Consider the following 13,399-nt stretch of genomic DNA (forward strand, 5'->3'; position numbering starts at 1 on the left):
TGCCACTCTGTGGGTATAAATAGGGATATATGTCAACAACTAATGTTCTAATACACTTAAAATGTTGCTAGTAACACAGTTATATGTATTAGAACAAATATGTAGAAGGAGATGAAGCCTGAAACACAAAAGTGTTGGCACTAGTTACTGACTTCAATGCTGCAATCATCCATGACATTTGAAAAAGTGAATGAGGAACAGGCCAAAATATGAGCCGAACATGCATGGACATATGGACAGATATATATATCTGTAAATATAGACAGATAGACAGCTATATGTAGATTTATATATATATATATATATATATATATATATATATATATATATATATATATATTAATGTATGACTCACAAATAATCATATAACATAAATTGTATATAGATACATACATATGTTCATATATATATATATATATATATATATATATATATATATATATATATAGATAGATAGATACAAATATATAGCTACATATATATAGATATAGCCATATGATATATATATATATATATATATATATATATATATATATATATATATATATATTTATAAGCACATAGACATATACACACACAAAAGTTATCAGTAGCCATACATAATGTAGAAGTAGTGTGGAAGTACTGGGTGCAAAGTATATCCCTCAGCCACAAGCCCTTTAACTGTCACCTGTGAAATGTGTAGTGTGGCAACCATTCCCACAAACGAGAATACTGACATTAAACATATACCCACCCACAATTCAAAGGACATGACACGACACACAGGTATGCATACACAGATAACCTTTATTCATGTACTATACAATAATGTATGCCAGTACTTACACCACATAAGGTTTGAAATATGTAATCAGTGATGAATGCAAGGCCCAAACAAAACAGTAGATGCAAGCAATGTGGATATATACCATACTATGCTGTCCAGGTCAAGGCCTTCAATTAGTACAACAGTAGACACAGAATTTGCCTTCAAGATAAGTAACAATCAACAATTACAGATGTAGATCAGCAGCCTCCAATTACACCCTGTAGTCAAGCCCTAGGGGGGAAAAGTAGCACTTGTGTTAATGTCACAGTATCTTGTGCATAACATTGCTTAACCTAAAATCTCACTATCACACTGAATGACCCTCGCCTTAACAGTTATATCCCTGAAAAGGTGTCATAGCCTAAGTTAATGGCATATAACACCCCCCCCCCCATAAAAGACTGTACAAGGGAAAGGAACATTGTGTACCACACACTTACCTCTGGAATGTACAAAGGCACATATGTGTTCTCCAGCTGTTGCCCCCATATATATGGACTTGGCCCAACAGTTGGTGTGGGAGTCCATGACATGACTGGGATGATAGCAGTAATGCTAGCAGTAAATAATGATAGACCATTACCTAACAACTCTTCCTGTATCACAGCAGGACAAAGACTGGCATATATGTGGAGGACAGAGGCAGGAACATAGGACCTATTTGCATTATTGCTGTTACACACCCTGGAAATTGCTGATGTTACATGATTTGTTGCAGCATACCCTTATGCAGGAATACGACATTGAAATACAAATGGATGGAGCCATGTACTGATAGCACTCAACAGACAGAATGCGACAGATATATCTGGGACAATACCTGTGTGGTGCACAGACAAAACCTAACAGCCAATCCCCCTGGTATCATATACAGTTGAGAGCTATGCAGACAGACAACATTCCATGAAAAAGCACCATGTACACAGAAACCCTGTAAGAACAGCAAGATACAATGCACACAACAACACTATTCACACTGTCTGTAGGTCTGGAACCTTACCCAAATGTGGATATGGCCTGTGTCTGCAGGTTCTGCTGTAAAAGGTATTGCTACCTGCTGTCTGTAACACTGATGTCCACACACAGGAAGGATGTCATCCATACTGGAAAGGTGAAGGGACAATGCCCACAGAAGGCAGCAATTTAAAGTACAGGGTTGCCATGACAGTGGTTATCTGAAGTACTACACAGCAGGCAGCATGCAATTAGCAACTGGTGGACACTGAATGATGCAGAGGCACCCACCTGATCATGTGAAATATCAACAAAAGCATACTGCAATCTATTCAAACTAGCTCAATCACTCTACTGGAGAGACTGAGAGAGAGAGAGAGAGAGTGAGAGAAGAAAAAAATAAAAAAAAATGTCAGGAAAGGTCACAATGCTCAGGGTTGTGTTACAGCGGAAAAAACATAACAGGTATGTGAAACAGATATGCATTTACTTGCATGTAGTATATGGCATAGAATAATAGGATGTATAATGTGAAAGGATGTATATGAGCCATCGCTACTTGTTCCTGTAATGATGTTCTGCTCAACAACTGCACTGAACAATAGTATCAGTCCCTGTGGGCAGTGGGACATACCTGTCAAATGTGCAGATAAGCAGTGAATGGCAAAGATGTGACCCATGATATCTGTGTTCTTTAAATTACTGTGGCCAACAGCTGGTGGGGGTATTAATACTGCCATGATAGACACATGGGTGAGAGACCACACAACCTGCAGGACAGTCATGTTAAAGTGTAGCATAACATGCCCAACTGCCATAGCAGTATAATATGCTTATCTAAAGTTTGTCACCATATATACCCCCATAATGTTAGTCTGTGTTTACATGTGACACCTGTCTGTGTTGCAACAAGGTAGAACAGTTCAGCTGTGAAGTAAAGAGAGTTACTTGAGTGTGGTCCAGATGTTCGTATGCACCCCACATACAGATACATATATGTGTGATACATATTCACAGCTGTGTATGTCTACAGAACCTCAGACAGTTATACATTTATATAGGTATATAAACAACACATAATGATAGCTACACATATATGCACATATGTATATATACATACATATATATATATATATATATATATATATATATGTGTGTGTGTGTGTGTGTGTGTGTGTGTGTGTGTGTGTGTGTGTGTATACAGATATATATATATATATATATATATATATATATATATATATATATATATATATATATATATATATATATATATATATATATATATATATATATATATATATATATATATATATATATGTGTGTGTTTATGCCTACATATATATACATACATATATATATATATATATATATATATATATATATATATATATATTTATGTCAATACATGTCCCCTGCCATGACATGTGTGAGAGAATATCACATATCATTACCCAACATACCTACACACCAGTACATGGCTGAAAGATGGAGTGTGGAGTGTGGTGTGTAACCCATGTTGGGAACACATCACAATTGTTTGAGAAGGTGGAATATATGTTGATGAAGGGTATTAGGCACATACTGGTATGTAGGTCTGGTTGGGTGGCAAACAAGACAGCATATAGGGCTGGTATATGACACATGTGGTGGTTAAACACTGTGGACGGGTAGTTATATTTGGAATGTGGAGGCCATTGAGCCCCCACATGGGAACAAAAGGAACATGGTGCTTACCCATGGACAGTCACAACAGCATCTACATGGACATAAAGGTGCCTGGGCTGTGGGCTGGGCAGGATGAACATAACTTGCATTTTGAACCTTGTGTATGTGTACTGCATGCCTCCAGGTGATGTAGCACATACCCCATGTCTCTTTGGAGCTCCCTATGCACAAGAACCTGGACTTAACTGGGTGACAGACAAACTTCTGTGTGTGCTCCATGGGAGGGGACACCATCCCCTGAGGTGGTTCCACATGAAGGTACTGACGGAACAGTAGATAATGAGGTTCCATGGTGGGTCACGGATGTGATGTGGACTGTTAACATGTGGGTTGTAATAGTCCACACAATCCCAGAACATGTCCAACAGCATGCATAGATATCCCCAATATCACAGGATGGCAGATGTGTAGCAATCACATAGCAGGCATACCACATGAATATGTGGAAACATAGTGGCAGTGACAATGGCATGCAGGTGAAATACTCTGTAACAGCCCAGCAACTCTAGTGTCACCACAGGGAGCATGTCTATAAATACATAGCAGAAAGTGTTGTAAAATACAATATATGACCCAATGGTACATATACCGGAGACATACCACTAGGGTTGTGTGAACATTAAGTTGGAGCTGATATGGTGGTGAGAGAATGATATGTATATTGTATTATGGCAAACTTGCCACACTTTCTGAAATTTAAAAAAAAGTTCAGTTACAGATTTGCTGTTCTGAACTGTTTGTAAGTTTCTTGGAGGCCATTGCTTGCTTGGGCTAAAGGGAAGTCTCTGTGTTCATCAGTGGCAGTGGTAAACACTGAACAGCCTGCCTGCCCCTGTGGGAGTGGTTACTGCCTAGAAACTGTCATTTTATTGGCCATTTTGGGTCAATTCCAAACTCCTTGATCCCCCTCTCTTAAAACCCTCTTTTGTGCATTTTTGCACATAGTGCAGCATCGGGCAGCGTCGCTTAATCAGGTTTAAACTATTCCTGGCTCCACAAAGTCTGCTCTTCACTTTTTCCCTTAGAACTGTTCCAAATCTCAAAGTAAGCACTCTATTTTCCTTCTAAAACCCAGCAGTAGCTAGGATCAGTGTCTTATAAGTAAGCACTAATAAACTAAAGCACTACACCCTCTTATACTCCCTTTAAGTACTTGGCTCCCTATTGGTCCTTTTTGATCAAGTCAAAAAGTAATTCCTTATACTATTCTAGCATGTCCAAAAGTCAGTTTCAGGTTTACTCTCCAGTCCAGCTGGTGAATATGGGAATCTTGAGGCAATGTTACAACTGCCTTATGTACACAGACCACCCTCTCCTCTTCCCAACAAGCTCAAATATATGTGAGAGATGCAACTATATAGCCAAACTGGAGGCTGAGCTCTCTCAACATAGTACTGGCACGGTCAGTGTGGAGGAGAAGGTAATCACACACACCACAAATCCAGTCTCACATAGACCTATCGCAACAGCAAACCAAACACATAAACACACAAAAACATACTTGGAGGCTCTAAATAAAAATCTGCCCAAGCAACAGAGACCTCCAAAGCAGACATCCAAGCAACTGCTACCCCACAACAATACCCACGTATTACATAGTTCACAAAGTCAGTGTGCCACACAGTCACAGCCCTTAAGGCTGAACAACACACCTAATACACTTGTAATAGGTGACTATTGTCAGACACACTGACATCCCTCTCACCAGGCTGAACAAGAAGGTGGTCACTGTAAGCTGCCTGTCGGGTGTCAGGATCTGCCACATAACACAAGCACTCAGGTCACTCCAAAGCAAGTACAAATATGACTCCATCATTGTCCATGCTGGTTTGAATGACCTGAGACGTACCTCCCTGGATTACATGAAAAGAGACATAGAGGAGCTCTCTGATCATGTGGCCCAGGCCAGTATGACCCTGACCTTGAGTAGCACCTTACCCTCACCAAGAATGATACCACAGTATAAAGACAAAATGATCAATTTCAACAATTGGCTAAAGTATTGGTTTCACTCAAAGGGGATCCAGTGTCTGTCAGCCTGGGATGACATGCTTGACAAGCCACGTTGCTTCACTATGGACGGCTTGCACCTGTCACCCCTGGGTTTTCGAATACTGGCCAAGGCTCTTGCCACCCCCATAGTGCCTTTTTTAGGCAAGGCTCAAAAGACAAACCCACCTCCTTAGACAACACAAGGAGAAAGAAACTAAGGGTAATGCTACTCAATGCCAGAAGTCTAAACCTCAAGATGCACGCACTCGAGGCTCTCCTCAGTATGGAGAATATCGATATCTGTGCAGTAACAGTAACCTGGTTCAAGGCTCCCAAGAGCACCCCAGCACTACCAGGTTATACCTCATACCATGCTTTTCGGCCCCAAAACGCGAACCGAACCACAAGAGGAGTGGGAGTATCCATATTCATCAAAGATACCCATACCTCCAGGCTAGTGGCACTGCATGAAGCATCTGAGACCATCCATGTGCAACTAACAGTGGGCAAAACTGCCTTCCAGTTTGTAGCCTGCTACAGACCACCCTCCCAAACACAGGAACCCCACTTGGCTTTCCTGAAGACAATGGAGAATATGAAGGTCTCTCCAAACACCATTATATTGGGTGACTTTAACTACCCAAACATAGACTGGGAGCACTACTCAAGCCCCAACACCCTAACTCAACAGTTTCTAGAATTTATAAACTCAAATGCTATAGAACAACTGGTCACCACTCCCACAAGAGGAGAAAACATATTGGACCTGATCATCACCAACATGGGGACTCTATGTTCCATACCAGAGGTATACCCCTCATTGGTAAGATCTGACCATAAATTAATCACTATGGACATCCATATCCCGTCCCCACCCCCAGCAAAGGAAACCACGGTCAAAAGCTTCTCAAAAGCAAACTTCCCACTTCTCAAAACCGAGGTGGAATCCTTCAAAGCCCCAGGGCCAGTGGAAAATACGGCCCAAACCACAGAATCCTTTACAAACGCATTCTATGGATACCTACAGGAATGCATGGATCGTGCTATCCCAAATATTTATTTTATTTTATTTATTTTACATTTGTTAACCGGGCTAGTCTAGCTGGATACATATCCGTTTTCAGTAGAGGCCCGAGGAGAAAAGCTCCAAACAAACAAAATATTAATACATGTTAAAATAGGTACAAAATAGTGTTACAAGAAGAGAGTACAAATAACATTTACAAGATGAAAAAAAAATGACTTAGTAGTTATATAGGATACAGAACAAGCTGTTGGTTAAGCATGGTATTAATTTCACATGGGATGTAAAATAGACTGGATCAGGTAAAAACCTCATTGAGATTAGGAATGAGTGATTTTAACGGTCTGAATAAGAGAATGGGCTAGGAGGAAGTGGGACTAGTAGGGTATGAGATATGTAGTTAGTCAGGTGCACGACAAGGGCATATCCATTGGGTTGTGAGATATTCTTTAAGGTTGTTTTTGAATTGAGTGCGTGAAGTTGCAAGTCTTAGGTAGTTTGGCAATGAGTTCCACGGTTTGCCAATGGAGTTAGCGTAGAGGGCATCCCCACCTGAGTTCTTAGCTTTAGTGGTAAGGATAAGGGAACTGTTAGATGACCGAAGACTATTGAGATTAGAGTAAAATTAAAATTAAATAAAACCAAGACACACTCCTCCAAAGGCAGGAGACCTGTCTGGTGGACCCCAGCCATAAATAAGCTGTACAACAGAAGGAGGAAGCTACTACATGATAGAGCAAAATCCCTGAAAGGGAAGGCAACTCTGATCAGTACTAGCAAGAAACTACGATCCCTCATAAAATTATCTAAGGCTAGCTTCGAAAGAAAAATTGCACAAGACGCTAAAGATAATCACAAGGCTTTCTTTAGTTATGTCAGAAACTTGGGTGGAAACTCCCAGATATGCTCTGAGTTAGTGCAAAATGACAAAAAATACACTGAACCCACAGACATTGCCAACATCCTGGCAGACAGGTTCAGTGCAAACCCCAAATGAGCAAATGACTATCCCAACAGAGTGTAGCCTCCTGACATCACAGATGCACAGGTGAGAGCTGCCCTCTCCAAAGCAAAAAACACAGCATCAATGGGACCGGACGGTGTCCCGAGCTGCGTTTTACATGAGCTCCAAGAAGAACTGAACCCTCACTTAAAATCACTGTTCAGTCTCAGCCTTACAACAGGATATGTACCCAAAGAATGGCGTACAGCAACAGTGGTCCCACTCCATAAAGGTGGTGCCACAATGGACCCCAGAAACTATCGCCCTATAAGCCTAACTAGCCTGGTCTGCAAAGCTATGGAACGTACCATCATGGAACTCATAAACAAAGACATTGGGAACCTCCAAACACTGGATCCTACCCAATTCAGCTTTGTTAAGGGAAGATCTTGCCTCTTAAACCTGGTCAATTTCTTTGAAACAGTCACCAAGGCCATAGACAAAGGGAAGGTAGTCCACACAGCCTACCTTGACTTTGCAAAAGCCTTCGACACAATACCCCACTAGGGCATCATAAATAAGCTCACCAGCTTAAATATCAACCCCTATGTCACAAGATGGGTTGCAAACTGGCTTAGGGATAGAACCCACATGGTCAGAATTGAAGGTGCCATGTCAGACTCTAAACCAGTTACAAGTGGCGTCCCACAAGGCTCAGTCCTGGGACCTCTTTTGTTCAGTATATATTTCTCTGAGGTACAGGCTAACACAGGAGAACTATGGCTGACAAAGTTTGCAGATGACTGCATACTGGGGGCCATAATCAACTCGCTGGCTGCCACAAGCATCCTCCAAAAAGGTCTCACAGAGACGGATAACTGGTGCCAGAGCCATGGCCTAAAGCTAAATGCCAAAAAGTGCATAGTCATCCCCTTTGGGAAAAACAAAGTGCCCACAAATTACCACATAGGCGGCAATCCATTAAGTACGGAAGAAGTAATTAGGGATTTGGGGACCCAAGTAGATTGCAATCTCTCTTTTGACAATCACATTGCCAAAGTGGTTAGAAAGACATTCTATATAGCCCACCTTATCATGAAGGGGTTCACATCTAGATCAAGAGAGGTCATTGTACCTCTCTACTCATCACTCATCAGGCCCATAATTGAATGCAATGCCGCATTTGGGATGTACCTTACCCAACACCTGCTACAACTAGAAAGACCCCAAAAGTATCTCACCAAGAGGATCAAGGGACTTAAACAGATGCCCTACGCAGTTAGGCTAAAGAAACTCCAGCTCTACTCAGTTGCTTACTGCCTACTCAGAGGCGATCTGTGCCTGACGTATAAAGCCATGTCCAACCCAGAATTAATGGACATGCTCAACCTCAAGAAATCCAAATCCATCAGAACTACACGCTCCAGTGACTTAAACCTCAGCACAGAAATAAATAGAACATGCTGGAGGGGCAGATTCATATCCCAGAGGCTCCCCTCACTCTGGAACAAAATCCCAACCCATGTCAGACAGAGCCCCTTAATGACCCTCTTCAAGAAGAATCTTGACGTTTGGATGGGAGATCATAAATTTACCCCTGGGATCTCTTCTGTGTCACTGCTAGACAGAGGCACGGTAAACTAACCTTAAATGGGCTATCTTCTGTAACCTACTATACAGAGGCACAGTCAACTAATCTAAGAAGGGTGGCGAAAGCCAAACACACTCTGGCTAGGCTTGTAAATGCCCTAGGGCAGATAGCCTAGTATCAACCTATGAACCTATGAGTTGCTCAGACATATTTCCATCATTATGTCTTTCTGGGAGTATGGCTCACCCGAGGAATCCCGCCTACAGTGCCGCTGAGGATGAAATTATAATCACCAGCATCATCCAGAACTACCAGCTGTTGTTCTCACAGATAAGACAGGACCATCAGGAGTGAACAGCCATGTGGAATGATGTGGTCCACAGTGTGAATGTGGGGGGGGATGCACAGCCATACATATGAGCCGGTCTGCCACCATTGTAGTGACCTGCTCAGCCATGTACGTCACCATGCCGCTGCAATGCAGGGTGACCACCTTGCAATGGGGGGGGGCAATAACATCCATCCCCCCTCACCAGAGTGGAGGAGCTGCTTATGAGCCTGGTAGCACCTGCCTGCCCAAAAGAGCTACAGACTTATACAGTCATGGAGGTGGGTGCTACACACACACACACACACACACACACACACACCAGACATGGAGCATGCAGGTAAGGTTCCAGGGCATATCAGTAGACTACTGTAGTGTATGCATCTGTACAGGTAGATCATGAATATATGAGATGTGGGGTCTAGTTGCTGTGTAGTACTGATAAGCAGTAATGCATAATCTGTAGTAATGTGGACTTCAGCTGTTGTTGTACTGTAATATTGCAGCCATCCTATAGCAATGCCACAGCTCTGGCCATTGACATCAACTCTATCTCATCTCAATGTAGGTACATCTGGGATACCAGCAAGGCAGTGGCCGCATGCTGGTGAATATGGTTTAAGGTTATGCTTGGCAATTCACTGTGTATGTCATAGCTAAGGTGCAGGCTATGTACACATCTAACGGGTCTACTTTCATAGACCGAAGCGCCACGTCACCGACACCTGGAAGACCGAGACGGAATGACCGAACAGGTAGGTTAATGCGATATCCCGATGGCTGAGAGACCGACAACGGCAGCGTGTGAGCGCGATACGGTAAGTGTGCGAAAGTGAAAGATGTAGTATTGGGGAGCGGACAGGTAAGTGTACGATAGTGAGGGATTTTAGGATAGGGTGTGGGAAAGGTGAGTGTGCGGTGGTGTCGGACTAAGGGTTCCGGTGAGGTAAGTGTGTGGAAGTGACGTAGAGCAGTGTAGGGTAGTGTTAAGTGTGTAAGGGTTAGAATGCGGGTGGAGTGAGTGTGTGATAGTGACGGGCTGAATGTTTTAGGGTGGGTTAAGTGAGTTAGGGTTAGGGTGCAGGTAGGGTAAGTGTGCGGTAGTGACGGTGTTGAGGTTTAGGGGTGGGTTAAGTGAGTTAGGGTTAGGGTGCAGGTAGGGTGAGTGTGCGATAGTGACGGTGTTGAGGTTTAGGGGTGTGTTAAGTGAGTTAGGGTTAGGGTGCAGGTTGGGTAAGTGTGCAGTAGTGTCGGACGTTAGGGTTAGGGTTTAGGTTAAGGTTAGTGGATATGTTGTTGTGTGCACTGTGTTGTTGGCGTTTTTTGTGTCGGTGTTGTGGTGTTCGGTATGTTGAGTTGTTGGTGTGGTGTGTTTTCGGTTGTTTGGGGTCGGGAACATGTGTGTCGGCGATCCGTCCGTTCGGTCTATGAAAGTAGACCCCATCTAACACACCTACCCATAATGCATGCTGTACATGTGCACTGACAGAGTACACACCTCACTAATGGGATTATCAGCCTCAAACACATGCAATACACAGTTCATCTCAGACAACTGTGGCTACACTACAGTGCACATTGCCCAGGCACAGCTGACATCTGCCCAACATACACAGCTATGTCATACACAGAGCAGTTGAACATGCTATACATAAAGACATCCCACTCACTCTGCAAACACACAATCCAGGGTCCTAAACCTCATCAACACATTACACAGAACATACTGGAGGGCTAGGGCTATGTCCTGGGGAATTCCCACACTCTGGAATGGACAAACCATACATGTCAGGCAATACTACTTATTGGCCCTCTTGACAAAAACAATTCACAACTGGATGGGAAATGGGGAATTCACCCTGGGTATGTCTGTGCCACAGCTTGACAGGGGCACAGGAGAATAACATTAGTGGGTGGTGCATGGCTGGGAACCCCTGTGGCTAGGCTTATGAAGGCCCCAGGACCAATAGACCAGTACTCACCTATGAACCTATGTGAACCACAGGCAACATCAACCAGGGCTCAATAATGGTCAATAATGGTCTCTACACTCACCAAAGGTACAGTACATTGTGTCTGTGGTCGGTCTAATGGTAGTCTGTCACTCATACATGCACCACTGATGATGACATCTGTAAATACACATCAAGCATTCACTAAACACGTGTCCACATGTAATCCAGAAACACACAGAGGCTGTGAGCAGCAGCAGAAACACAACTGACACACAGATACACATCCTGCAATGGTGTGTACACCTGTGAGGTATGGTGCACAGTACATGCCAGGGTGTTGAAGAGATGCACAGCAATGCTGTGGACATGGGTGCAGTGAGTTCCAGGGGGAGGGACATCACCTACTAACAGAAGCCATGCATCACAGCCATGTATAATGTTGGTAACGGGGATTGACTACAGTTGCACTGCATGCTGTTGAGTGCCACATGTCCTGCATGCTGACGTGTGTAATTACAGGTTTGTGTGTGATACAGTACTGCACCATCACCTGCTATTGTGTGTGTTATGGGGATGTGGAAGCTGTCTGTAGGTGCTGTCTGGTGGAGTGTATGGGTTGCCATGTATGTCGACTGCATGTGTGTATGTCTGTGTGTGTGGCCATATCTGCACACATGTGTGTGTGTGTGTGTGTGTGTGTGTGTGTGTGTGTGTGTGTGTGTGTGTGTGCATGTACTGTTTAGCGATGATGTACAGGTCTTGCAGTCTGTTCTCTGTTTTCCCCTCACAGGTGGCGAGGTTGGGCTGGGTCCCTCCTGCAGGGAATGTGATGTCACTGATACAGACAGTGACCATGGGGATAGGTGTGTTGAGGCACAAGAAGGGTCGACAGGGGCTGCCGCTGGGCCACCAATTGGCATCCCACATGTATCCACCCAACCACACACACAGTCACACTGCCTCTACATACCTCATCATCGTTGGCCTTAGCTGAGGGACAGTCTACGGTTGGCATTGGCCAGGACAGTGTGGTATCTATGGCACGTGTGTCATGACACAGCAGCCATAGCCAGATGTCTGGTGGGGTATCACATAGCAGATGTTCAAGGGTGCTCGTCAGAGCACTGCTGGTCATCATGCCCCTGGCAGTCGTGCCACAACTATATCAACCACACACATGTTCCGGGCTGTCATGGAGGCACAGGCACGAATAGAACGGTACACCAGACAGGGTCTAAGGGCACAGAGGGCTCATCACACCTCTATAACTGACAGCATCCATGACCTAGCAGGTGCCATCTGTAGTTACACCGAGGGCATGTATAGATGGAGGGGTGAGACATAGGATCTCATCCACAATGTCATGCTCATGCATCAGGACAGGGCAGGATGGTTGCAATGGCCATGTGGATGTATGCCAGTAACACCAACAGCTGGAAGTTGCCGTGGATGTCCCACCAGTCACAGCCACTCCTGTAGTAGCAGTGCCAGCCCCAGCACTGTGGGGGGGGTGCTGTCCACAGACCATCATAGCAGACCATGAGCACGTGGCCCTGGCCAGTCCAAGGAGTGACCTGGATCCAGTGGATGTCTGTCAACCTCGGGGGACAGTACTTGATCTGGCTTTGTACCTGATACTGCCTGTAGCACCCCTGCCAGGCACAGGTCCCATGTCTGTGGCAGGAGACGGTGAACTGCAAACCATGCCAGGTACAGTCTGCAGCTGTCTCACAATTCCCTGTATAGGGCAGCCACATGGAGGAACTGTGTGCATGCAGACACATACACATAAACAACAAACCTAGGACAACCACATACCTGCACACACATCACCAGTGGCCCATAACAGTACTCAGCCCCACACACACACACACACACACACACACACACACACACACACACACACACACACACACACACACACATGCACACACATGCACACACACACACACACACACACACACACACACACACACACACACACACACACACACACACACACACACACACACACACATGTTGTCAATTGTATGGCTCAGCCTAGGCCTCTGGCAAACCAACAACACACCCTGT

This window comes from Protopterus annectens, chromosome 2.part0 (genome assembly GCF_019279795.1).
Source record: "Protopterus annectens isolate FY-2018-M chromosome 2.part0, PAN1.0, whole genome shotgun sequence".
NCBI classification, from domain to species: Eukaryota; Metazoa; Chordata; order Ceratodontiformes; family Protopteridae; genus Protopterus; species Protopterus annectens.